This window comes from Panthera onca, chromosome B3, assembly GCF_046562875.1.
Source record: "Panthera onca isolate mPanOnc1 chromosome B3, mPanOnc1 haplotype 2, whole genome shotgun sequence".
NCBI classification, from domain to species: Eukaryota; Metazoa; Chordata; class Mammalia; order Carnivora; family Felidae; genus Panthera; species Panthera onca.
The window spans coordinates 100,068,527-100,096,177 of NC_138344.1; the positions used below are offsets into that span (position 1 = coordinate 100,068,527).

The following is a 27,651-nucleotide window of genomic DNA, read 5'->3' on the forward strand; positions in this document are numbered from 1 at the left end:
AATGTAACTCTCTCTATATACCAGTATATGCAGGGTATAGACATTTTGAACAGATCTAAACCTGTGAATTGCCGTGGACAGTGACTCTTTTGTACTTCCCATGTTCTTCCTTTTTGAATGGGAGTGCTTCTAACTGTTATCCTTTGCCTGCTCCCCCCCCCCCCATCACGCCCCCCTGCCACTCTGCATGTTAGGTACATGGGCAAATGACAGCTCACATTTGTCTCACAGGTCCACAGATGAGCAGGAATTGTGGTCCAGGAGCTGGACTTCATGAACTGCACCTGCGGAACCTCAGCCACACCTGGCTTGGTCCAGACTTCAGAGTGATGCTCTAAGGCATGAGACTTTTGCAGAACTTGAGAGCAGGTGGGTGCTTTTTCCTTGTGGGAGGGACATGAATCACTGGGCCCCCAGTGAATACCCACATCCTAGTAGTCACTCCCTTGTATAATTCCCTCCCCTTGACTTTAAGTAGGACCTGTGACTTAATCCTAACCAACAGAATGTGGCATAGAGGGTGGAATGTCACTTCTGTACATTACGTAGGACTGGATAAGATGGTAAACATCTTGTCAGCAGACTCTCTCTATTGACTCTCTCCCCTGCTGGCTTTGATAAAGTGAGCTGTTGTAGGGAGAGGCAAGGAACTTAGAGTGGCTTCCAGCAGCCAGCCAGCCGGAAGCCAGGCCCTCAATCTGACAACCTACAATAAACTGAATCCTGTCAACAGCCATGTGAGCTTGGCAGCATATCCTTCTCCAGTCAAGCCTTAGATGAGACCCCGGCCCCAGCTGACACTTTGATGGAGCTTTGTGAAAAGCCCTAAAGCAGAGGACCCGGCTAACCCATGCCTGGATTCCTGACCCACGGAAAATGCAAGGTAATAAAGGTGTGTTATTTTTGTCACTAAATTGATGTTGATTTATTATGCAGCAATAAATCACTATATAAATATATTTGAAAACTTAAGTTTCTGATAAAGGTAGCATTTCAGCTTCATGGGGTGAGGATTGGATTTTTCAGTAAGATAGTGTGGGAATAACTGGATAACCATCTGGAGAAAGGTGGAGCCTAGATCCTACCACTACAGAAAATTCTGCTGGGTCACAGATATAAATGCTAAATGCAAAATAATACATATTATATAGAAAATATGGGGGAATATGGGGGAAATTTATCATAATTTCAGGGGAAATACTATAAAAGCTAAACTTTCTAGATGCCAGGAGTGAAAAGTTAACTTCAATAGGAGAAAACTAAGAAGAATTCTGTATGAAATAAACATTGTATGCATGGGGAGAAGAAAAACAAACTGACAAAAATTTTCTATATATACATTGACAAAGGCTGTTTTCCTTAATTCATAGAGTTCAACAAATCAGAACCAATAGTACAATAGAGAATGGGCAGAGAACAGAGCTCACAGAACAGAAAATACCATTGCCTCTCAAACACAGGTAAAGATGCTTAGCCTTACCAATAAGAAACCAAATTAGGTGGCACCTTGCTGGCTAAGGTGGTAGAACATGTGACTTTTTTAAAAATTTATTTTTAATTTAATTTTTTAAAATTCATATCCAAATTAGTTAGCATACAGTGCAACAATGATTTCAGGAGTAGATTCCTTAATGCCCCTTACCCATTTAGCCCATCCCCCCTCCCACAACCCCTCCAACAACCCTCTGTTCTCCATATTTATGAGTCTCTTATGTTTTGTCCCCTCCCTGTTTTTATATTATTTTTGTTTCCCTTTCCTTATGTTCATCTGTTTTGTCTCTTAAAGTCCTGAGTGAAGTCATATGATATTTGTGTTTCTCTGACTAATTTTGCTTAGTATAATACCCTCCAGTTCCATCCACGTAGTTGCAAATGGCAAGATTTCATTCTTTTTGATTGCCAAGTAATACTCCATTGTGTGTATACACACACACACACACACACACACACACACACACACCTTATTTATCCATTCATCCATTGATGGACATTTGGGCTTTTTCTATACTTTGGCTGTTGTTGAGAGTTCTGCTATAAACATTGGGATGCATGTGTCCCTTCGAAACAGCATACCTATAGCCCTTGGATAAATACCTAGTAGGACAATTGCTGGGTCACAGAGTAGTTCTATTTTTAATATTTTGAGGAACTTCCATACTGTTTTCCAGAGTGGCTGCACCAGCTTGCATTCCCACCAGCAATGCAAAAGAGATCCTCTTTCTCCGCATCCTCACCAACATCTGTTGTTGCCTGAGTTGTTACTGTTAGCCATTCTGACAGGTGTGAGGTGGTATCTCATTGTGGTTTTCATTTGTATTTCCCTGATGATGAGTGATGTTGAGCATTTTTTCATGTGTTGGTTGGCCATCTGGATGTCTTCCTGTGAGAAGTGTCTATTCATGTCTTTTGCCCGTTTCTTCACTGGATTATTTGTTTTTAGGGAGTTGAGTTTAATAAGTTCTTTATAGATTTTGGATACTAACCCTTTATCTGATATGTCGTTTGCAAATTCTTCTCCCATTCTTTCGGTTGCCTTTTAGTTTTGCTGATTGTTTCCTTCGCTGTGCAGAAGCTTTTTATTTTGATGAGGTCCCAGTAGTTCATTTTTTGCTTTTGTTTCCCTTGCCTCTGGAGACGTGTTGAGTAAGATGCTGTGGCCAAGATCAAAGAGGCTTATGCCTGCTTTCTCCTCAAGGATTTTGATGGATTCCTGTCTTACATTTAGGTCTTTCATCCATTTTGAGTTTACTTTTGTGTATGGTGTAAGAGAGTGATCCAGGTTCATTCTTCTGCATGTAGCTGTCCAGTTTTCCCAGAACCACTTGCTGAAGAGACTGTCTTTATTCCATTGGGTATTTTTTCCTGCTTTGTCAAAGATTAGTTGGCCATACGTTTGTAGGTCCACTTCTGGGTTCTCTATTCTGTTCCATTGATCTGAGTGTCTGTTTTTGTACCAGTACCATACTGTCTTGATGATTACAGCTTTGTAGTATAGCTTAAAGTCTGGGATTGTGATGCCTCCTGCTTTGATTTTCTTTTTCAAGATTGCTTTGGCTATTCGGGGTCTTTTCTGGTTCCATATAAATTTTAGGATTATTTGTTCTGGCTCTGTGAAGAATGCTGGTGTTATTTTGATAAGGATTGCATTGAATATGTAGATTGCTTTGGGTAGTATTGACATTTTAACAATATTTGTTCTTCCTATCCAGGAGCGTGAAATCTTTTTCCATTTTTTTTTTTTTTTTGTGTCTTCTTCAATTTCTTTCATAAGCTTTCTATAGTTTCCAGTGTATAGATTTTTCACCTGTTTGGTTAGATTTATTCCTAGGTATTTTGTGGTTTTTGGTGCGAGCATGTGACTCTTGATCTCAGTATTGTGAGTTCAAGTCCCATATTGGTTGTTGAGACTAAATAAATAAAACAGAAAGAAAGAAAGAAAGAAAGAAGAAAGAAATGAAAGAAATCAAATTAGAATTATGAGAGACCATATTTTAACCTATTAATTGGTTAAAAAAGTTGGATAATCCTGTGCTGAGGAATAAGGGAAAGAGACACACTCTTGCATGGAATATAAATTGGAATAATCTCTATGAAGGACAATTTGACAAAATATCAAAATGTCAAAATACCGGGAGCCTGGCCGTGTCAGTAGAGCATGCAACTCTTGATCTTGGGGTTATAAGTTCACCCACAAGTTGGGTATACAGATCACTTAAAAATAAAATCTTGAAAAAAACCACAAAAAAAATAGCAAAATGTCAAAATATAGCAATCCCACCTCTACAAATTCTACCTATATATAGACTCAAGGATATCCACCTGAAGCACAGTTTGTAATGGGTAAAGAACAAAAACAAACAACATGTGTATTAACAGGGCACTGTTAAATATCCAGTTAAAATGAACACATAAACAAGGGAATTCTATTTGTTCTGATATGAAACCTTTCCAAGGCTGTGAAAAACAAAGAATGAAACATTGTGTAATGTACGCTATTTGTACAAAAATTTACATACATCACACGTTTGTACATGCAAAGAACACTTCTGGAAAAATACACAAGAAACGAATAATAAATAGTGCTTGCTTCTACAATGGAGAAGTAGGTGCCGGGTGGACAGAAGGGAGAGGGATAGTACTTCTTATTCATAGTTTTAAAGAAATATTTTGGATGAATATTAAGAATGGATCCTCTATTCACAGTTATTAATAAAAAAGCTTCAAAAGGGCAAAGTTTTGACACCCAAATGCTCTGTCTGGGACTTGCAAGGGAGTAATATTTTCCGGCAGTGAGAGCCAGTGAATGCCCCCTGTGTTGGAGTAAAGAACAGAGTGCCCACTGCATTTTTACAGTGCATCTTAAAATAGTGTGTTGCAAAGCCCAGGGAGCTCAGCCCTTCTTGATTGTTGGTTAGCGGACTGCCAGGGATCATTTTCCAAAAACCAACTTGCAATCCTCTATATTCCAGAAGGTTGTTTTTTCTGTGAAAATGTTCAGGACTTAGAGAACTGGAAAGCAGGTGGGGAAGGTTCAGAGGAGCCGCCCCCACGCACCCTTTCTCCCATTGCTGTCTTTCCTCATTCCAGCCAGTGCCACCGCTCCTCTGTCCTGGGTCCAGCCTTTGACACAGGCCCTGCAGCTGCTTCGACTGACCCCTCCCCGCTCCCTCTAGGGGTCTGGAACAGCCCTTGCTGGCACCTCCGCAGCTGTGACTCATTGCAAATGCTTTGCATTCCGGGATGTTCTGCAGGGTCTGGGTCTCCCCTGTGGCTCGAAACATTAGGCGAGTTGAAAGGGAGGAGAAAAGGAGGCCCCACAGCTGCCAAAACATTGCGAGGAAGAGGGGAAAACTGTGAGGAAAACTGGAGAGGTTTTGTGCCGGCAGGACCCCAGCCAGCCGCTCCCTGGCTGGGGCCTGCTGGTAACTTGAGCAGGGCCCGGGGACACGGTGGAGGCAGATTCAGGGGCTTGTCCAAGCCCCTGCGAGGCCCGTTCACACATCCAGAAGCACCACACGCCATCTGGAGACCATCTCCATCTGTCTGGGAAGGACTGGGTTGAAGCCACTCTAGGAAGCAGACATGTGTCTCATCCAGAAAGTTTTTGTTTCGAATGTTAGTTTACCTTTATTTCACTGGGATTGTTTTGTTAGCTTATTTTCTCCCTGCCACCTATAGTTGTACACAACTTATACTCAGGTCAGTTGACATCTACTTTTAAAACGGTAGTGTTCTTTCTTTTTCTCTTCTGGAAGCTTTGGAACTCCATGTTGAGGTCTATGTTAAAAAAAAAACAAAAAAGCTCAACTGTCCAGGTAAGGGCTGGGGGAAGGGAGAGCCCTGCCCACTCACCTTCATCTTCATTTCTTCCCTGCTGCTCTATGCAGACTCTAACGGGACATATTATTAAAAATCTTTATAATCAGTCAACTTTATTGAAGTACATTTACTTATAATAAAATATACCCATTTTAAGTACACAGTTTGATGAATTTTGGCAAATATATACATCCATGTAAGGCATAATTTGAAGCTATTGGCTGAGTAAATATGAACATAATGAAATAAAGGTACATTACATTTATTTTTGAATGTTTATTTATTTTTGAGAGAGACAGAGCATGAGCAGGGGAGGGGCAGAGAGAGAGGGAGACACAGAATCTGAAGCAGGCTCCAGGCTCTGAGCTGCCAGCACAGAGCCCGATGTGGAGCTCGAACTCAGAACTGTGAGATGGTGATTTAAGCTGAAGTCAGATGCCTAACTGACTGAGCCACCAGGTATAGCAAAATAAATGTTCATTTTTAAAGATGGAAATCAATAGTATTTAATATTCACTATATTGTCCCAACCGCATGGGTATGACATCATCACATGCTAAGGTTCCTTTATTCTCAAACAAATCATGATAGTTAATTTACTTTTACTTGGGTAGAAGGAAACAACTTGGATTTAACACAAAACAGAATCAAAGGGAGAGAAAGAATTGCTAAATCTCCATAAAGTTGTCTTCTGTATGAGAAATGTTAGCTTTTATAAGCTCTTTAAAATTCAGAAGCAGGGCATCAGGCTCTTGATTTCAGCTCAGGTCATGATGTATAGTTCATGAGATTGAGCCCCAAGTCAGTTTGGGTGTGGAACCTGCTTGGGATTCTCTCTCTCCCTCTGCCCCTCTCCCCTCCCCCTTCTCTTCCCCCTCCCCCCTCCCCACCGTGCATGAATTCTCTCTCTCAAAAAAATAAATAAAATTCAGAAGCAATTGTGAAAGTCATGTTTTTCTTTTTCTTTTCTTTCTTTTCTTTTTTTTTTTTTAGCATTGATTGACCTTTTCTATAAAAGATGAAGATAATGTTTTCACAAGACTCCCATCTAAACCTCCCTTCTAACTTTTACATTATTTTTATGCTGACATGTTTGTGACCTCAACATTCTCATAAGTGACTGTCCAATAGTTTGTACTGGCCTATATGTAAGTGGATTTGGTGTTCACCTAGAGCCTTTTATATGGCTTCTCTGTTCCTTTCTTTCTTATTTTAATTCTTGTCTTAACTGCCAGCCTATTATTGTTAAGCAGTTTTTTGAGAGAGGCTCATGGGTGCTGGGTTTCCTCTCCTTTTCATGTTTTGGAAAGCCTATCTACTAGAACGACAACTTATTTTGTTAAGATATTCTTGGGTTACACGCTAGTCATTGCTTCTGTCTTTTGCCACTGGGTTCTGAGGTCAGTACATCCCCTGCAGATAATTTGATCTTGTTGGTCTGAATGCTTGAAGAATCCTTTCTTTACTTTGGAACTTCAGTCAGGAGGCGAAGATAGGTCTTAGGGTTGAGTGGTCCATGTGGAAATTTCCTGAAACACAGCGTGTTCTTTAATTCAGCAGAGTCACTTTGGTCTCAGGGACACTCTCTTCAGTATTTTTAATTGGATGGGTTTACTACTTCAGGAACACCATTTGTCATTACATGAGATCACTTTCATCCAGTCCCCACTACCTACCCCCTTTCTACTTACTTTAATCTCTTAGTTTCTTTTTGTTTTAAAACTGCATTTACTGTGGTTACATCCAATCTTTGCTTTATGTTGTAATTCAAGTTTTAGCTGTTTCTTACTCTGTTCCTTGCTGTTTTTACTTTAATCATTTGTTTTGTAATTATGTGGGTTTTTTGTCCTCATTTTTTTCCCAGCTCATTCTGCTTTTTTCTTTTTTTATCACAGGCTATTTGAGCTCATGTTTTATTTAATTCATGTTCTTAAAATGTTGTTTTGTGGTATAAAGCATTTGTAGGCAATTCCCTTGTTACTAGGGTTTTTCTTTTTCCTTTTCTCCCCCTAGGGTTTTTCTAAGTTGGACCCTTTATCTATCTCTCATGTTTATGCTTTTTTCCTTTGAACTGGTAAAAAGCAAGTATGTTTGTAAAATAGCTTTGTAATTTTTCCCCCCATCTGCTCACATTCTATCTAGATTTTCTACTCTCTATTTGTTTCGAATCAGGATTATTTTTCCTCTATAAATATCCGAAAGCACTTTGTTCCAGGGTGTTCTCCTCTCTACCACAGTCTGAGGGCTGGAAATTGTGGGTCCTCACACTTTGCTGTGACCTGAGATGATAGCAGGGGATGAAGGAGATCTACATCAACTAGGCAATACGCAGTCTTAGAAGATGTGTGCTCTGCTTCTCTGAAATTTTCTTAAATATCCTGGACAAGTTTTCTTTCACCCTGTTGGAGACTTCATCCTCCTCCTAGGGCTGAGGGGAGGAAGACTTCGAGGATTATCTAACAATCAGGATTAATCATTTAAACTGGGATTAAATAATTAGTAATGTGGATGATCCGAGAGCCTTACTTGCCAATTAGTTATTCAAATTCGTGGCATTTGGTGAAGTCCCGTTCTTGTTTGATTACTGTAGGTAAATATTTGCTTTACTCCTTTAAAAAATTATGTGTTCAGGACCGCCTGGGTGGCTCAGTCGGTTAAGCGTCTGATTTCAGCTCAGGTCATGATCTTGTGGTTTGTGGGTTCAAGCCCTGCATCAGGCTCTGTGCTGACAGCTTAGAGCCTGGATCCTGTTTTAGATTCTATCTCTGTCTCTCTCTCTGCCCCTCCCCTGCTCTCTCTCTCTCTCTCTCTCTCAAAAATAAATAAACATTAAAAAATTTTTTTAAAACTATGTTCATTTCATTCGTCATGGGTTATAATTTTTTACCTGGAATTCTCTAATGGCCTATTTTTTTTTATTTTATTTATTTATTTTTTTAATTAAGAATAGCACTCTGAGCCATGTGGGAGAGAACTGTCCTGGAGTTGACTTACCTGCTGTGATCATGAAGATTCCCCTTAAACACAATCATGTCCAATGAGACAGGAAAACTGATTTCTTCTTCAATCATATTTCGTCTCTTGAGATTACTAAAAAGAAAAAAAAGAAAAAACATAATTAGAACATAATTATGAGCAAAGAGAAAAAAACATAATTACTCTTTAATGCCTATTACCTTTGAGATATGAAGAATGGAAACTTTATGTTTTAAATCCTTGTTGGCTACCTTATTATCCCCATATCTCTGGTGGTCGCTGGACAGAACATGTTAACTAACAAAACTGATAGGTTTAATAGATTGGTAGATAAGGGTACTGGTAGATATCTAGTGTATCAAGATTTGTTCAAGGCATCTGAGAAAACCTTTCTTGATATCTGTCATTTACGTGACAGGATAGAGCTGTGTGTACTGGGTGATTAATCAAGTAGGAGGGTTATAGCTGGTTGTCTAGACAACCATTTCCTGAAGATTAATGTGTGGCCCTCAAACCCCAGGGAAGCCTGGTCACAATGCGTACTTTGACACTATCCTCTGTAATCCTTGGAGTCTGGAGAAACATGAAAATCTAGCTTACCAAGTCTGTAGCAGCAGAAATCTAGAAATGAAAACTAACTGGATGACAGAATCAGTCCCTGAAAGATATTATTTGCAAGTAATGAACCCATATCCACAAAACGAAAATTTAGGTATAATAGGTATTTATAATTTGGGCTGCCCGGCATCTAAAATCTTTTCCTATTTAGGAAGAATCCTAAGATAATGATAGTGAAGCAGCCCTCTCTTCTACTCTAGAGACAAAAAGGGCCGCTATCCCCCTGGGACCACAAGCAAGGACAAGATCTAAGCACAACTAATCAAACGCTGCCACCTGGGACTATATCCTGAAGGGGTAATGACAAGGCTCAGGTCAATTAGGTATGCTTCATGGTGGCTCTGCAAGGGGGAAGGTGTGGGGAGTCTGGAAGGATGAGGTGCATATCTAATGACAGCAGAACCAGCACAGAGGTGGTAGGTGTCCTGATGCCAGCTTTGGGACAGTGAATGTCCTCCTGGAAAGTGCTATGTCCTGAGCAGTCTGCTCCTGTGCTGACAGCTCATCTGGGCCTTGCCTCCCTGGGCTCCTATGTGATTCATTTCTACTGTTCTTTGTTTTTGTTTTTTGTTTTTTTATTTTTATTTTTTATTTTTTTTTTATTGTTGAGAGAGACAGAGCATGAGCAGGGGAGGGGCAGAGAGAGAGGGAGACACAGAATCTGAAGCAGGCTCCAGGCTCTGAGCTGTCAGCACAGAGTTCTAGGCAGGGCTCAAACTCCCAGGCTATGAGATCATGACCTGAGCCAAAGTCAGACGCCTAACCGACTGAGCCACCCAGGCACCCCATTTCTACCATTCTTTGATTCCAAGAGCCATGAGAATCAAAATACAGTCCATTTCTGCTATGGAACCATAGTTGTTTTCTGTTATTTACCATCAAGAACCTTGATAAGTACAACATCTCTGAGTTCAGGATCCAAAAATCAACTGAGAAGACCTGGATGCCTGGCAATTCATGTGAAATAGACCTCGCGAACTGTGATGTAATGGTTGTCAATAAAAGGGCATGGCTGCCAGAGGGCTGCAATGGGCAGGACAAAGATGGTCAGAGGCCATCTTATTTACTCTTCTGCTCTTGTGAACGACAACTAGAGTATATTTTCCTGTTCAGAGTGTTTTATTTTAAGGCAGACAGGGACAGATTAAAATATGTACAGTGGGAGAATGGCCAGAAAGTTAATGAGTCTTTATACGAGGAGCTGGAGAAATCTAACTTAGAAAAGCCATAGGGAGGGGCGTCTGCGTGCCTCAGTTGGTTAAGTGTCTGACTTCGGCTCAGGTCATGATCTCATGGTTCGTGAGTTTGAGCCCCACGTCCAGCTCTGTGCTGACAGCTCAGGGCCTGGAGCCTGCTTCGGATTCTGTGTCTCCCTCTCTCTCTGCCCCTTCCCTGCTCATGTTCTGTCTGTCTCTCTCTCTCTCAAAAAGAAAATAAACATTAAAAAAAGAAAAGAAAAGCCATAGGGAAGACATTCTATGATTCTTTCAAATTACATTACTGCTATGGGCATTGAGGAGGGCACTTGTTGGGATGAGCACTGGATGTTGTATGTAAGCGAGGCACCACCGGAATCTACCCCCAAAAACCAAGAGCACACTTTACACAATGTACATTAGCCAATTTGATAATAAATTACATTTAAGAAACAAAATAAAATAAGGGCACCTGGGTGGCTCAGTCGGTTAAGCGTCCGGCTTCAGCTCAGGTCATGATCTCATAGTTTGTGAGTTCGAGCCCCCTCCCGTCGGGCTCTGTGCTGACAGCTCAGAGCCTGGAGCCTGCTTCGGATTCTGTGTCTCCCTCTCTCTCTGCCCCTTCCCCGTTCGTGCTCTGTCTCTCTCTCTCTCTCAAAAATAAATAAACATTAAAAAAATTAAAATAAAATAAAAGCTAACCTGATTGTTTTGCAAAAAAAAAAAAAAAAAAACCCACAAGTTACATTACTACTGAAATAATTTTATAAAAATATGATACAAAAACATGCAAAATGGCCTTAAAAATAAAACATCCCCCACACCAATGTTGAGTTCTATGTGTATATCACAAAAGGAACGAGAAAGTGAGGGCTGAGAGTTTTCAGATGGAACCAGGATAAGAAGGGAGGGTTGTTTGGACACTCCTGTCACAGGAGAGTGAGCCTTGGAGGGACCATTTCCTGGGCTCCAATCTGACTAACACTTTCCTCTTCAGGGCCCTTATTCCTGGGGTGCAGATATCCTTTACTCCAGTGGTGTTCCTAAACTAACTATTGTTCCAGAGACTCCATTGTAGTAGAAATACAAGATGTAAATTTACTGAAATATTCCAAAGGTATCCTAGCGTATACTATCGTATTCTTGCTCTGCCTTCTGCCTTCTAGTTTCTAAGGTGTTCACGTGAGTAATAAACCTTAAACCCTGTCCTTCCCCAAGGCTTCATAATACATCTAAGGCTGTTTCCATTATCAGAGTGTCCCTGAGGATAATATTGATTATTTTGAATTAACTATTTCAAGTATGAAATAATGTTATACATTCGTTTCTTACTTGATTATTTCTTCCAACTTTTATGTGGAATGGAATTGAAATAATTGAGGATATTTTGCATTTTTGAGAAATCAAAACCTCTGAAGGTAATTCAACTCTTTTGCAAGCTTGTATGCAAACTGGTTCTACCACTCCCCGGATGCCCTGGCGTCAAGCATGGAGAGAGGGTAGGAGGAAAGGGAGGCCTCCCCACCTTCAAGTCTCCTTGGCAGAGTCAGGGACCACGTCTTCTCCCAGAGAATACAATCAGGGGATTCAATACTGGCAGGGTTTAGAGCGTCAAACAAGAGCTTCATTCAGGCTCCTGAGGGTTGCTACAAGTAATACTGCTGTGAGTATCCTGCTGACTACCGAGCATGCATATTAACTAGCTTAACTTTTGTTCCTTGTTTTCACAGTTATGGCAAATGATCTGGGTTCAGCCATTCCTCCTTCCCTCGGTCCTGTCTTGCAACGCATCTCTCTGCGAAGTTTGATTGCGGCTGGAAGAGCAACGGAATGGGCCGTGAGCTCCTCCGGGTGGGGGTGGGGAGGTGTGGAGAGGAGGAAGCGCGGTTTATGGAATATTCTCCCTACAGCACTTAGGATAGTCAAAGCGCATAGTAAAGGACTGCTGGATTGAACTGAACTGAAGGGAACGGAACTAGCTGTCTCAGTATACCAAAACCACGCACAGGCAAGGAATACTTGCTAGGGATCCGCACAAATTATTAGATAAACCAACTTTTTGGCAGGGAGAGAAGCTAGGGATGTATTTTTCCTTGATTTTCATATTATAGCTTGACCCATTGTATAATAATTTATTAAGAAATAAAGGAACGGAGGAATGCCATTTTAAAGAAGGTCAATAAAAACAGCATCCTTTTAACTCCTGTTGTCGTACTAGGTTTATTGCTTAGGAAGAGTGAATCGTCAACAATTCCAAAATACAAAACCACACGACAGTTAAATTTGTCATGATTTTTACCTAGAAGAAAAAAAGAATTAAGGACTTCATTCCATTTCTCCTCACTAAAATTTTATTATCTCTTTTTTTTTTTTTTTAGAGAGAGAGAGCAAGTTGGGGAGAGGGGCAGAAGGAGAGAGAGAGGAGAGAGGTGAGAGGTGAGAGGAGAGAGAGAGAGAGAGAGAGAGAGAATGAATCTTAAGTAGGCTCCATGTTCAGCACAGAGCCTGCCTCAGTCCTGATCCACAATTCTGGGATGATGACCTGAGCTGAAATCAAGAGTCAGACACTCAAGTGACTGAGCCACCCAGGGCTCCCCCCAGTTTTTTTTTTTTTTTAACAATTGTTTATATGGGGAGCAATATAAATGGCCTATTAACTTTTATTTAAACAATAAATAATTTTATCTAAGCAATTAAACAAAAATACTACCTACGCAGGAATTGGCATTATTACACTTAATACAGCAAAAGGAAGGAATGCATAAAGATAAAGAATTAGACAAAGGAAAATGGTAGTACTGATAAATCAAAAACCAACAAAATTAATAATTAACCTATTTTCTTTTTAATGGAGAAAGCACATGTGCTAAAAATAGGAAATGAAAATAGATTTAATAACCGCAGACATGGGAGAAATTAAAAGACTTCTAAAAGCTGATTTTGCTCAGTTCTATGCAAACAACAATTTTTAAATGCACAAAATGGATGAATTTCTGGGCCAAAGTCAGATGCTTAACTGACTGAGCCACCCAGGTGCCACAGTAAAGTAAGATTCATATAAGGAATGCAAAGATGATTTGATCTTATGAAATATATCTATGTATTTCACCATATTAATGTTTCAAAGGAGAAAAATCATAGTGTCATCTCCATGATGACGCTGATGAAGCATTTGAAAATTTCAACCATTTTTGATTAAAATGCTTAATAAAGTAGGAATAATCATTTTATATCACTCATACATACATACCCTACATGCTATATAGGCAAATACTAGAATGTTACCCTAAACACTATACCCAACCATCATTATCCTGGAGGTAATAGCCTATACAATCAGACAACAGAAATAAGTGAGAGGTATAAAAATTAGATAGTAAAGATAGAATATAAAGATGAATGTTTATTTATAAATAAATAAATTATTATTTATAGGCAATGTGATTATATACCTGAAAAACTCAAGAAAATCTCTTGAAAAAGTATGGCAAACAACCTGAATATTTCACTAAGGTAATTATGAATAAAGTAGACATAAAAGAATCATTAGCGTTGCTATTAGGAAAGCTATACGAGATTGCCAATGTTGAACCTTTTTTGACTTACAGAAATGGCAATTTCAGGTTGAGAAAACATAATGGGCAAAAGAGGTCATATGTAAAGGTCACAAAAAAGGCAAAATAGTTCAGGATAAAATTAAGACGCGTTCATAACTCATGCAAAGAAAACTTTCCAAAATTCTAACAGACACAAAACAAAACCTGAATGAAAGAACTTATCCTTTTGTTAGTTAGGAGGCTGCCAAGTCAACAAAGATTTCTGCATCTTCCCAATTAATCTGGAAATTTAACATAATCTCAATGAAAACACAAAGACAAGTTTTTTAGAAGTAGAAAAATGGATTTTAAAGTTCTTATTGGAAAGCAAAAAACCAACCAACCAACCAACAACAAACACCCTTCAAGGTGAGAGCCAAGAAACTTTAAAAAAAAAAAAAAGAAGAAGAAGAATGAGGAGAAATCAACCCTACAAGACAGGGTAACATTATAAAACTGCAAATGAACAGTAAGGGCTTATTGATTATTTTAAATTGAACCTATTCTGGAAACACTTGGGGGAGGGACACTCAGACCCTCCTCTTTTCCCCTGAAAGCAGGAAACAAATGTCCTTTATGAAAAATCGCATCCCTGTAATGAGAAGTAAAAAAGACATCCTTATCAACAGAAATAGGGACGCTGAAGTCGAGAAAGCTATAAAATAAGCTTTGCTACTTTTTCACTAATTTACTACCTCAGCCCCAATTCTGCATAGAATTCCTTTCTAATAAAAGCCCCCAAATGGCTGTTTTCCTTAACCTGCAAATTCCTCATAAATCTATCATCCCTTTGTCTAAAATGTATAAAAACTGCATGCCTTAGTCATTTCTTTGACTCTCAATTTCATTATTGGGTCTCTGTTCGCAAGGAACAAAAATTTCTTTTTTTCTCACGTAAATTTAATTCTTAGTCTACCTGGAAGACCTTGAGGGTAGGGGAGGAAGTTTCCCGCACGAAAAAAGTCAGTGGATCTCTCTTGCTCTCCCTCTCACTCTCCCTCTCTCTCGAGTCTCTCTCTCTCGCTCGCTCTCGCTTGTTCTCTCCTCCTCTCGAGAGGAGGAAGAGAGAGAGAGGGGAGAGCGAGAGGGAGAGCGAGCGAGCGAGACAGATTTGTGAAGAATTTTAGTATGATAAATGTGGCCTTTTAGCTCCATAGGGAAACGATTGATTATTCAATAAAAAATGGTCGGACAGTTAACTGAGTGACTAGCTGGAAAAAAAAATTCACTCTATATCTCAAAATAAATTTGAGATAGAGCAATGGATTTAAATAGTAACACATGAATCCACGAGAGTACTAGAAAAAAAACCATGGAAAGATTTTTATGAGTAAATACTTAGGTAGAATTTTAGGAAGTTCTTTGGAGGAAGCAAGTTTTTTATGGATCTCAGGAGAAATGAGAGGTCTTAAAAGTCTAATTTCCTGACCAAGTGCTGGAGATTGGGTTAGCTGAAACCTCTGAAACTTTATTCTTAGAGGAAGGAGTGGGAAATCCAAGTAGTCCCTGTGTGCCGGCCTAATGCTGTTGATATAATAAATGTATTGGACCATTTCACAATCTCTTGTGTAGGTTTTGAGTGGAGGGAGGTATAAGCCATATGTCAGCTGGATTACCTTCTCCTTTGAAATTCAAAGGAAATTAGCTTAAACTCTTATGTTCTCCCTCAAGGAAATCTAGGTAATTTCCAATTCCTAGGGTATTTTCCAATTCCCTCAGGTATTGGAGAATTAATTTATCTACTGTTTTGCCCCACCATGGTTAGTATTGTGCACTTCTTTGTCCCCAAGGGAGGAATGGCAGCCCTTTGCTCTCCCTCCACCTTACATTATCATTCATACAAGACATTTGAATATGGAGCAAACTGTACAGAAGTTTGCTTGGTTCCCTCTCCCTTGAGACCCTCTTCACATCTTGTCACCTTTAACTTACCAGGGCTCTCAGGGCTCTCAATGCGTTAGTTCCGTTCTCTTTACCTGCAGAACTATTTTGATCTTTTCCAGGCTTGCCTTTGCATATCCCAAAACTCATTGGTATGGATTGCAAAACTATGGCTCATCTAAGCGAATGTGAACCTTGAGCCTGCCAGGAGTACCAGCAAAGACCTTTCTTTTTGGCCTCTGTGTGAAGTAGGGACCAGATATTTCCTCACTGGTAGGAACTACTATTCCATTGTCCTTAGGAGGCAGAAGTGGCTACAGTCAGTTTTGGTCTTACATAATTTGCTTCTCCATCATAGAAAGGACCAGATTTCATAGCCATCTGAGTTACATTCTCCCCCTTGCCTTACATTACTCACCGCATAAAAGAAACAAGAAACAATTCAAAGGTAAAACACTACAAAATGACAAACTCATTTATGGAGTTCCTAGGTCCTGTGGGAAAAGTACTCAATCTAAGTCCCGTTGAGCATACTTAAATACTATTCCTAAAATGTTTGGGCCATGCAAAGGCCAGGATTCATGGGCAAGTGTTATGATTTTTAAAGTTATTTAGGTTATCACGCTGACTTAAAGGCATGTCTGGATCGATACTTAGTTACTGAAACTCTTTCAGAATACTGAGACAGATAGTTAAGTTGTCCTTTTAAGAGATTCTGACCCATTATTCCTCTAAATGTCTGGATAAGATATTTCTTTCCTATTTCCTATATTCTAAATTTTCCAATGCCCACCTCTGGGATAATAATCATATTGTTCAATACTTTCACAAGAATAAGAAACATTTATATTCTATGGTATTTAGACTGTGGTATGTAAATTTTTCAGAGATTATTCTTCATATTATTTTATTTCTGCTATTGGTGTTATATTGTTCGTTGTTTCTTATAGAAGAGAAAGCTTTCGGGTCAGTAATTTATGAACACAGTTAAAAAGTCAAAAGACACAAAAGACTATGTACAGCTAAAAGTGAGTCGTTCCCACTCTGTCCCTCACTACTTCTCTTTCGCAGAGGAAACCACTAGGAATAGCTTCTTATCTGAAAGATACACTATCCCCTTGCCCCCAAGTACACATTCTACACACTCCACGTTCTACACTGTGTACACACTGCTCTGCATTTGGGTTTTCACTTGAACATGTAGCTTGCGGATTGTTCCATACCTGTATATACAGGTTAGCTCTTTTGGTAGAACTGCCTTCTCTTTAAGTATCTTTAAGCTGCGTATCATTCCATTTTAGGAAGGTATTATCACTTATTGAACTAATGCCAATCAGTGGACACTTACATTGCTTCTAATTTTTAGCTCTCACCAACATTTCTGCAACGAATTACTTCGTATGCAGGCCATTTTACAGATAAGAGAGTATTTGAAGGGTATATTAGTGAAAGCAAATTACTGAGTTAAAGGGTGTGAGCATTCTCAATTTTGATAGTTATTGTCAAATTGCCCTCCAAAAGGGTTGTGCCTATTCATGTTTCCACTAGCAAATATTTGAAAATACCTGTTTGCTAGTACCCTGATCATCAGAGCATGTCATTAAATTTTTCGATTTATTTTTCACTTGCTTGATTTTTTTTTTTTTTTTTTTTTTTGCTGTCAATCTTACAGGTGAAAAGTGTATCTCATACTTTTAGATCCTTCTCATGAAATGATTCAAAATGTCATCTTTATCATATACTAAATTTGTCTATTTGATGCATTTCTGGGCTTTCTGGTTTATTCCATTGGTCTCTGTTGTCTCTTCATACACTATTTCTATCATTTTGATCACAGTAGTTTCATAGTATGTTCTACTTTATCATAGGTCTAATCACCCTTACTGCCCTTTTTTTCCCCTAAGAAATTTGCCAGCTAGCTTTTTCTTCTATATGAATTTGAGAAATAGTTTGTCTTGCTTCAAAAAAAATCCTGTTGCATTTTTATTGAGATTGCATCACATTAATAAATTATTCAGGAATACTACTACTTGCTAAAGTTTATCATTGCAGACTTACCATTTCTTATTGTTCTTTTCAGTCATGTCTTCCTGATGCTTATAACAATTATTGATTCTTCACAGCATCTTTGGAAACAGCAGGGAAGATAGAAGATAAAGGATTAGCCCAAGATTACATATGATAAAAAGTCCTAAACTGGTTTTGTATCTACTATTTGGTAATGCCTCACCAGCAGATTTTACACAAATTGAAAAACAAAACATACTCTTCTACCAAGGATGAAATTTTCCTATTGCAAAAAGCCAGCAATGTGCAGCAACTATTCTGCAAATGTATTTCTTGTGTGATGATCTGTGGCCAAGCACAGAATGCATTCCTATCATGGAGTAACAATTTCAAAGGAATTTTGAAACCAGAGTTGGCTTGAATGCTGTACAATGACACCCAGGATCTTGGCCTACTTCCCAGATTTTCCCTTTTTGGTTTTCTAGCAAGTTTGGTCATGCCTGGGAATTTGCTGAATATGGTACTTGGATCAGTGACTTCCTGAATGTGACATTGGGATCAATGGCATTTGTCTGCCCAAGGATTTGTGGAGTACAATTTTTAGAAGTACTGCAGTTGTAAATAAGTTCTTTATTGAACTGATGCTCAGGCACAAGGGTGCAAATAGGAAGGACGCTTTGTGAATTGATTATGGAAGGCAAAGAACTTGAGAATGTTCTATTATGAATATTGCATTACATACCTGGGCACACTGGTGTTCCAGCTGGAGGATCTTCAAGTTCTTAAATAAATATCAAATGGATTTAAGAGCTATCTTTAATGCCTCCTTTGACAAATGGCCACTTACTAAAGGTCAGCCAAGACTTGATAAACAGTGGATTATCTGCAGCATCCCAGGCACGTCCTACCATCACCCTGGCTCAGTTAACATAGGGAGAGCTGACAAAGAGCCTGCGTGAGTTACTGAATTACTTAGGACCCAAGCACGTGTTGACATAGATCTGAGTGTATTTTTGGATTACATTTCCAAAACTATTATTGTTTTCACCGTTTTGTTTCAGTCAGCATTTTCTTCTCAATGCCACGTATAATTATGAGCTGACTTAGGTAAAATATTTTAAAAATGTGTAGTAGTACATATGTACCTGTATAACATCTGAGATTATTTGCCATAACATAAATGAGAACACTCTTTAGCTTGTCCCTCCAAAACAAAAAGACTACTGTACTCTGGAGTGTTATGCAAGAATCGGAAGAGCATAGTTTACTGAATGCTCAGCTTGTTTAGCGACATACCAAAGAGTAGGACAAAGGCTAAAAGCAAAAACATGGGGCAAGTTTTAAGCAATGAACCTAAAGGTATACGGATGATGAAATATTTAATTATCAAGGCAGAGAACAGGTTGTAAAATCTAGCTAATGAAAATATAAAGATGAGTTATTAATGGGATAGCTGTTTAATTAGATGATTCCTTGGTTTGTTTTAAGCAGGAAGAGTGTTGCCAAAATCACAAGATTAGACCTCTCCGAACAGAGAATGGTGATGGTGTGATGTCATCTATCAGTTGCCATTTACTCCCACTATAATGGCCACACCTTAGGCTACAAATATTAACTATTTAGACATGAGAAATTAATAAAAGGTGAGGCAAAACGGGCAGCAAAAGGAAATTGTTATGTTAAATTAGGCATATGAAGTTAGGAAAGCATTTACAAGTCTAGGGAAATGACATAAGACAAATTTTATGATTCTCCTTAATAGAATTTGTCTCAACCAGGTCATACGAGGAATGCTTTTACAAACATGACTGTGCTCCCAGATCTTGAAACTTACATGAAGTATTATCAGATTCTGTGGTCACAGGACTCAACAAATCTCAGTTAAGTGGAGAAGAACAAATTCATTACGGAGGTCCTAGGTCCTGAGAAAGTGTTCAGTCTAAATCCTGTCAAGCAGGATTGTTGATATATGTCCTGTGTGTGTGTCTTTATATTTAATTTGTATTTATATTTATTCTGAAAGATTTCAGGGTCTGAATTCTGGAAAAGACTTAACACCATTAAAAACGTGGTTCCTGGATGATTATGACAGAGTATAATACAGGTTATTTTCAGTCTTCTTAAACCTAAGGTATGTGGATTGACCATTCCCAGGATGATTTTATTCTTAGGCAAGAATATTTAGCTGTTGTATGTACTGAAAGAAATACAGGTAAGATTATACTCACTGAGCAACCCATTCGTCAAGACATCAGCCTTTTCTGCTCACAGCCCTGAAGGAGGCAAAGTAGGATGTGATCACCTTGGTCTATTTTTCTTGTGAAATGTGCTCATTTCTATTCTACTTGCAAGCACTGTGGTTATTTTTTTACCAGCAATCGAGACCACAGGCAGGGGAGTAAGCTAGAATTCTGACTGAGTCACAATTCCCAGGCCTCTTCCTACGGATATGTATGTGGAGTGTGGTCCTGAGGCCCATCTGGAACACTTTGCCACACATTAGGCCGGGAGAGGCAGCAGGGCACAGGCTTAAGGATCCCTACAACACGGCTCCACCATCATCTCGTGTCTGTGTGACCAGGCACTGGCTACCTAAACCTTTGTGCCTTGGTTTCCTTGTTGGAAAACAAGGCCTGACAACAGTGTTTACCTCGTAGAGGTATTGTGAGGGGATGAAGGAATACATCTAATACTCCTAGGACAGTGCTAGGTACAGGTTAACAGTGGTTTTATATACAAGCCACTCAAGTGAGGATTTAATAAATTTGGCAAGCTGTAGGTTTCCATACCTATGTATGTAGACATATCAAATCTTTTTTACAGTTGAGGGGGAAAAATGAGCAGAGGAAACTTTGAAAACAGGTGGTGGTAGCAAACGTTTACCACCATAGATCCAGTTGAGAAAAATTCCCAGGCTTTGATGTGTCAGAAACAATTGTTTTCCAACTTGGCTCCAACAGCCCCCAGACAAGACACCCCAGTTGTTCCCATTGCCTGAGTAACTTTCCACTGTCACTACCTGTGGGACCAGCTTCTCTCCCAGACCTGTCCTTCCCCTCCACTGTCCTTTCCCCACATAAGTCATCTTTAGTGCATGTGCTCCAACCATCAGAGGCAAAGTTTTGTGTAAGGACTGACCTTGGGGCATACTTATATATGGGTACAAACCTTAGCCCTTCCTCCCCAAAAGTTGTAGTCCCAAAGTTAATATTTATTTGAAACTTGGGAGAACACTCCCCTCTTTATAAACAAAACACTAAAGCAAAATGTTCTAGTCTCTCACACAAATTAATTGCCCGATTACCATTTCTCACGAATGCCATCTTTTTCTCCTTTGTTTTCCCTTCCATTATGTTTCAGTTGCAGAGAGGGTAAATCATAAATTACTGTCTAGTATAGAGAGAAACATTCTGCAGCTGGAAGGAACTGGGAAAGCACTGTTTTTTGATTTTTGTTTTTTCTCAATCATGAATTCAGTGATTACTGACTTCAAAATAGGTAACGGTCCCATAAATGGGAAAAAAGAACACATTCCAGGGTGAAAGGATGGCAAGTATAAAGGTAGAGAGATGTGAACATGCATTGTTATGTTTAGGGAAGAGTATATGGCAAGAAGTAAATAATTTTTGGTCTCCGTAGGAAACTGCCAGTGAGTTACCATGGGCACAAGTTGGGGAGTGCCTGTAATCGCATCTAGCTGGCCATTTTCATTTGGTGCCGGTTAATTGGACTAGCTTTAAAATAGTACGCTCAAGTTCTATTTTGAACTCTATCCTGACATACTTCCCACTCCTTTGCCACACCCTAAGAACTCATTTTGCCTTCTTTGGTGGTGGTAAAAAGCAAGGTCCCTTTTGTCTGAGCCTCTTGGTTCCAGGTCGCGTTTGCCTTTCCTCAAGGTTTTTCCCAATTCAGCAATTCCCATGAATTTTCGTCAGATAGTTTTCCCACTAGGATGCAAATTCCATGAAAGCATGAATGTTCACATCTTAAAATTCACTGTTATTACTAACTTAGAATTGAGCTTGGTACATAGTAGTCTAGATATCATTCAAAAAATTTAAGAACCTATTATGTGTTGCCCTATGGAGGGTCCAATGATGATTTAGGTATGCTCTCTACTTTTAAAGATCTTACAAATGAGGATAATAGATAAACAAACTCCAAGTCAAGGAAGAATGAAACCAGTGCAACTATTGAGGTATACATTGCTAATAGGGGGGTGCTATGGACTGAACATGTGTCTCTCCCAAATTCATATGCTGAGACCTAATCCCCAATGTGATAGGTTTAGAGGTGGGGCCTTTGGGAAGAGGTTAGGTGACAGGGTGGAGACCTCTCAAATGGGATTAGTGCCCTTATAAAAGAGATCCCAGAGAGTCCTTACCCCTTCCTCTTCATGTGAATGAGGAAGCAGATACCGAATCTGCTGGTGCCAAGGTCTTGGGCTTCTTAGCCTCCAGAACTGTGAGACATGTTTATAAGGCATCCAAGTTATGCTATTTTTGCTATAGCAATCTGAAAAGACTACGGCATGGGGCTCACAAGCAGTAATTAATTTCAACCAGGGGATTGAGGAAAGGCTTCACAGGACGTTGTCCTCAAAGAGAGAATTTTCATTAGGGATGTGGAGGTTATTTTTGGTCAAGTGATCATTAGTTTGAACTCTTCCGTTTCCAAGGGACAGAAACGCATCTCAAAATAGTTTACACAAATACAAGGAAAGTGTAACTGGGAAATCTGGCTTCAGCTCTCCCAGAACTCTTGACCCTGCTCATGTGTGGATGCTGCCTTCTCTCCCATAGCAGATGGACATAATCTATGTTGCAGGAGGAAGGGGTGGAGTTTGGCCACAAAGAGCTCCATGCTCATATCACACTGGATTGTAGTTAATAGCCATAGAAGGTTATCTGCATTTCAAGGCCAGCAAATAAGATCCCATGGAAAAGTGCTCAGTCTAGTTTCGGTCATGGGCCTATCTCCAAGCTAATCACTGTACCCATTGCCTGGCCATAGTACAGACAGTGCTAGGATAGAGCTGTGTTAATAGGGACTCATACAAAGCAGAATATAATTTTAACCAGACACGGGAAAGGTTGCAAGAAGACTTTTGTAGGATCTGTAGCTCTATTAGAACCATATAGAGTGGGCAGGGCTGGGGTGGTACTTCATGAGAAGATCGAGAGGACCCAAAAAGAGAAGAAATGAGATGTTGGGCAGACGAGTACGACAGGTAACCATTATACTAAAACGCATGCACTCGTAGGCCAATGGGATGCAGTTTGCTGTCACAGAAATTTGATTGCCAGGGATAGGCAGTGGATCAGGCAGGAGACTTAGGATGGGCTAGGTCACAGGGAGCCTGCACTGATAAATGGGAGTCGTCAAAGGGCTCAACTGAAGGAATGTTGTGATCAGACCTATGTTACTCTACTTCCCCTTTCGCAGAAACATAACTCTGGGCTAACTTTTCTGGAACATCTAAGCTGTCAAGACTCTCACAACCATGCACCAAGTCTCCTCTTCCAGTCCTGTTTGCCTTTTCTTTCTCTAGTCCTCACACTATCTTGCCTCAATTCTATATATAGTCCTGCCATCCTGGCCACTTGTTTCCCCACCTAAGGTCAATACCCCATTAAGGAATTACTTTTGTCCAGCACTAAAATTCCTGGATTCTTACAGCATACATCTAAAACCCTACTTTTCAGTCACTGTGGCACCAACCAATGGGATGTGGAACCATGCTAGCATGTAGCTAATTGGCATGGGTTAATGAGGTTAATTTCTATCACTTATCACATATTCAGATTAGCCTGAAAGCTTGAGAACTGTGGTCATCTTTTGAACTCTGGACTGGTAAACTGTGAATGGATTAAACTGTACAAGATCTGAATGTGCCAATCTCTTTCTTTACATGTATTTTGGTGTTCTTGAAGGAGTCAGTGTGTCCCTGTGGCCACCAATCCTCCTAGTGAGAGGTGGTACTGTGGCCATAGCTCATGAATGTGTAGATTTTAGATTTTACCCTTCATAAACTTTTGGGGATGATTACCATAAACTGTATAGGATCAGGAGGATTATGTTCCTAAGAATGCTTAGAACAGCCTACTCTTTCAGGCTGTTACCATAGGGCACAATTGCTTGCCCCTAGTGAATGAGATAATGAATGGATCGATTCAGCTAGAGAAACATAGCATAATCTGAGAGAAAACTACATTTACCCCCTCCCCCCCACCTGCTTCCCTGACATTATTAAATGTGCATGCACTAGCTCCAACTGAGAAAAATCAAAACGGAACAATTCTAAAATGAAAATTATTTTTTTGCCACGCAAGCAGATCTCTGCAGAGATAAAATAGGAATAACGTTTCCATAAAAATTGAAGTTTCTGAGAAAATTAACCTTTCTTATTGAAAATGAGAGGTAAGAAAGGAAAAAGAGAAAGGCCACCTTCTAAGAGTCGTTACTGCAACCACTGACAGCATTTCGTACTGTTAGGGAGAGTGGGTGAACATTAGAAGAGGTCACAGAAGCTGAAAAAAGGAGACAACGTAAGAGTCTCGGGAGAGTCATAGTGCTGGCTACTTCTGAGAAATGTACCTAGCAGCGAAAAGCAAAAAGCTCCTCAGACTCTTACTGGCAGAGTTTGGATTTATTATGACAACCTTAGAACCAAAAATGGCTATATTTTTCTATGACAAATCTCACAGGAATCAAATATTTCCAGAGATGAAGCAAAGAAGGTAGTGCATGTGGTAGTGTAGTCAAGGGAAGGTATGAATGATGCTCGATGTTTTCCAGGAGAAATCATTAAGGGTGAAGTGCTAATACACTTGTTTTTCATCTTACTCCAACAGAAGACCACATGTAATCTTCCTAAAGAGTGACTCCCCAACGTATCCTGACAACAGCAGGGTGGGGAGGAAGCAAGTTACAAATAAGTGAAAAACCATAAGGTAACAGACAATACTAAGCACGCTCCCACCCTTATCCAAACACAAAGGCAGGGGAAAAGTTCCTGCTATGTGCCAAGAGATTATTTGGGGGGGTGGGAAACAAGCACACACACCCCCACAGCAGCATCAAAAATTTTCCTATTCTCCAAAAAGTAGTTAAATTAAAAAATTTCTATTAGTTAACCTATGTTGGAACCATTTTGGTGGGGAGTTGTCATAAATTGATAAAAGGCCAACACACAAACACTAAGGAAGGGAGTGAAAGGAATATCAAATGTTATTTGACGCTACGCAACTTCCCTACCAAGGTTGCATTTGTCACCAAAATGGAAAACGAATAAAAGATTCCGGGGTATCCTTTTTTTCTTATTTAATTTTTTCGTCCTTTGGTTTTTCTTTTTCTTGAGTATGTTGAGTCTGAGACCTGAGAGGCCCTCTGTCCTGATCTGGTAGGACACTCTTTAATGAGTGCCTTGGAAACAAAGGAGACCAACTGGGGAACCCACGCCAGAGCCACTTGTCAAGAGCCTGCAGCCAGTAAAGCTTCAGATTACACAAGAGGACTGGGTGGGGTGGGAAGGATGCACAAAAACTGAGAGAAAGTTTCTGCTCTTCAGAAGTTCTGATCTACTAAGGGAAGGAAACAGGCAGTACTGGGAATGGGTTGGGGTGGGGGGTGCAGGGGTGGGGACTAGGTTCTAATTCTGACTCTGTCATTGGCTGGCCATGTGCTCTTATGGGGTGGGAGTAGTCACCTGTCAAATGAAGAAAAAACATGAAGGGGCAAATCTCTGTAAAATGAAGTAACAAAATGTGATCAGCATTTCTCAAAGTAGATTCCAATTAAAAAAAAAAGTCTGGTTGAATAAGTTTGGGAAAACTTCCCTACCCTGGTTGATCCCCAACAGTACCAGATAGATTCTTACTGGATTTATTGTATCAAAGACTCCTAAAGTCTTGCTGTAAAGGATTTTTTTAAATTTGGCATTTCCCAAACGTGTTTTCTGAAAAAAACATGTTGACATTTGCAGAACATGCTTTGGAAAACATTGATCTCTATGCTGCTTCCAGCTTTAGAATTCTATCCTTAGTCGTTACTTTTCCGTACAGACACCATCACTTCCCCTCTCTACTGCTGTGTACTCAGTCTTTCATTGAGTCTTTGTGCTGAACCTCACATGCTGCCTCTCCTCTGGCTTTACTTTTCATGACTTTATGCTATTTAAATGTTCACATGAAACTCAAACAGGGTTGGACCAGATGACCTCTAAAATCCGTACAAACCCTGAAACTTTAGGATTCTTTGGTAATTATCACAAACATCCACTGAAGACCGAAACAGGATGTATATAACTGAGGCTGTTCTCATCACAGCACTGACATCTACTAAGAACTCTGAGATGAAATTCTAGATCCTGTCATTCTAAACACTGCTCTAAACTCAATACTATATTTCCTTGCAACTTCCTTTCCCCTGGACCAATGCAAAAGGAGAATACACAGGAAGACAGTGTGGGTTGTATGGGCTCTCTAGATCCATCTAGAGGAAATATAGTTAAGAGTTCAGTGGGGGTGCTTCCTACCAAATCTTCTCTTTGTAGGTACAGCAAAAGTTTTTCATGCAAGTTATTATGAAACATCAAGAAATTATACATATTGCCCATACCTCACCATAAAAATATTTAATGCAGGTGTTTCAAATTCAGTCAGAGGACCATCCAATTCCTGGCAGAGGCTTGAGGTCCAGGAATGACAGCAGAATATGGGTAAGAGACAACTTGAGAATATCCACAGATGTCAACTGGCCAACGCTCAGTTTAGTAAAATTCTAGTTCTTTCTCTAGTGTATGATTATTATACCCTCTTTTTAGCTCTGCCTTGACCCTAACTTAGTGTCACACGTTTCTTCTTTAGCTGTTTCCATGCCAACAGGATTGTTTAAAAATACTTTTAAGACAGGGGCACCTGGCTGGCTCAGTCAGAAGAGCATGCAACTCTTGCTCTCAGCAGTGAGTTCAAGCCCCACATTGGGTATAGAGATTAAACTTAAAAAGACATTAAATACCTTTAAGACATACTCAATTTTCTCAATTGTCCAAATGTAGTAGCTGAGAAGACAAATATTAACCAACCTAATTAATCAGAAAGCCATTCAACTATTTTTCCTCTACTGCAGGTCTTACAGCAAAACCTCTAGGTCTGGTCTGCTCCACTTTAAGGGGCTCAGGTGCCATCATTGAAATGAGTGGTGAGCTATGATACTGCTGTGACGGTTTCTTTCCCCGGCTACTCTGCAGGGGGATGCAAACCTGGCATATGGTGTGTGAAATGCCTTGCAGACTAAGATACCTCAGCCCCCAAAGAGGAAACAGAGAGAAAAAGAATGAAGATGAATGTTCACACATCCCTGTCTGGAGGCTTCTACAGAACATGTGCAGTGTGAGAATTTTCAAAGGCTGACAGATGCGCTTTAATAGAAAGACGTAAAAGATAAGATTCATAAGGCCTGCTTCACATTTTATAAAGGGATAGGTCTTGGGAAGCCCAGTATACTTTATAATTATGTTTTATAATACAGTAATGTTGGATTATAACATAACTACTGCTGAAAATAAAGTGATGAGGGGTGCCTGGGTGACTCGGTCGGTTGGGCGTCTGACTTTCGCTTAGGTCATGATCTCACAGTTGGTGGGTTTGAGCCCTGGGTCGGGCTCTGTGCTGACAGCTCAGAGCCTGGAGCCTGCTTCAGATTCTATGTCTCTTTCTTTCTCTGCCCCTCCCCCACTAGTGCTCTGTCTCTCTCAAATAAATACAGTTAAAAAAAATTTTTTTTTAAAAAGAAAATAAAGTTAGGGGCGCCTGGGTGGCTCGGTAGGTTGGGCGTCCGACTTCGGCTCAGGTCATGATCTCATGGTCCATGGGTTTGAGCCCCACGTCGGGCTCTGTGCTGACAGCTCAGAGCCTGCAGCCTGTTTCAGATTCTGTGTCTCCCTCTCTCTGTGACCCTCCCTCGTTCATGCTCTCTCTCTGTCTCAAAAATAAATAAATGTTAAAAAAAAAAAATTAAAAAAAAAAAGAAAATAAAGTTACAAACTAACAAAA

At 39.8% G+C, this 27,651-nt stretch overlaps 1 long non-coding RNA gene across 3 annotated transcripts; it reads right to left on the reverse strand.

The window, feature by feature from the left end:
• Nucleotides 1-1,681: 1,681 nt before the first annotated feature.
• LOC145715564 (uncharacterized) lies at nt 1,682-27,527 on the reverse strand. 3 transcript variants are annotated; one of them, XR_014137812.1, is made up of 4 exons: nt 19,822-27,527; nt 17,645-17,712; nt 8,314-8,409; nt 6,216-6,848 (listed from the first exon to the last, which is right to left on the reverse strand). It is a non-coding gene; the product is annotated as an uncharacterized LOC145715564 (long non-coding RNA). The 3 variants fall into 3 exon arrangements; XR_014137813.1 differs by lacking the exon at nt 6,216-6,848 and adding an exon at nt 1,682-3,407 and having other exon boundaries at nt 8,310-8,409; nt 17,645-27,527; XR_014137811.1 differs by having other exon boundaries at nt 17,645-27,527.
• Nucleotides 27,528-27,651: the final 124 nt, after the last annotated feature.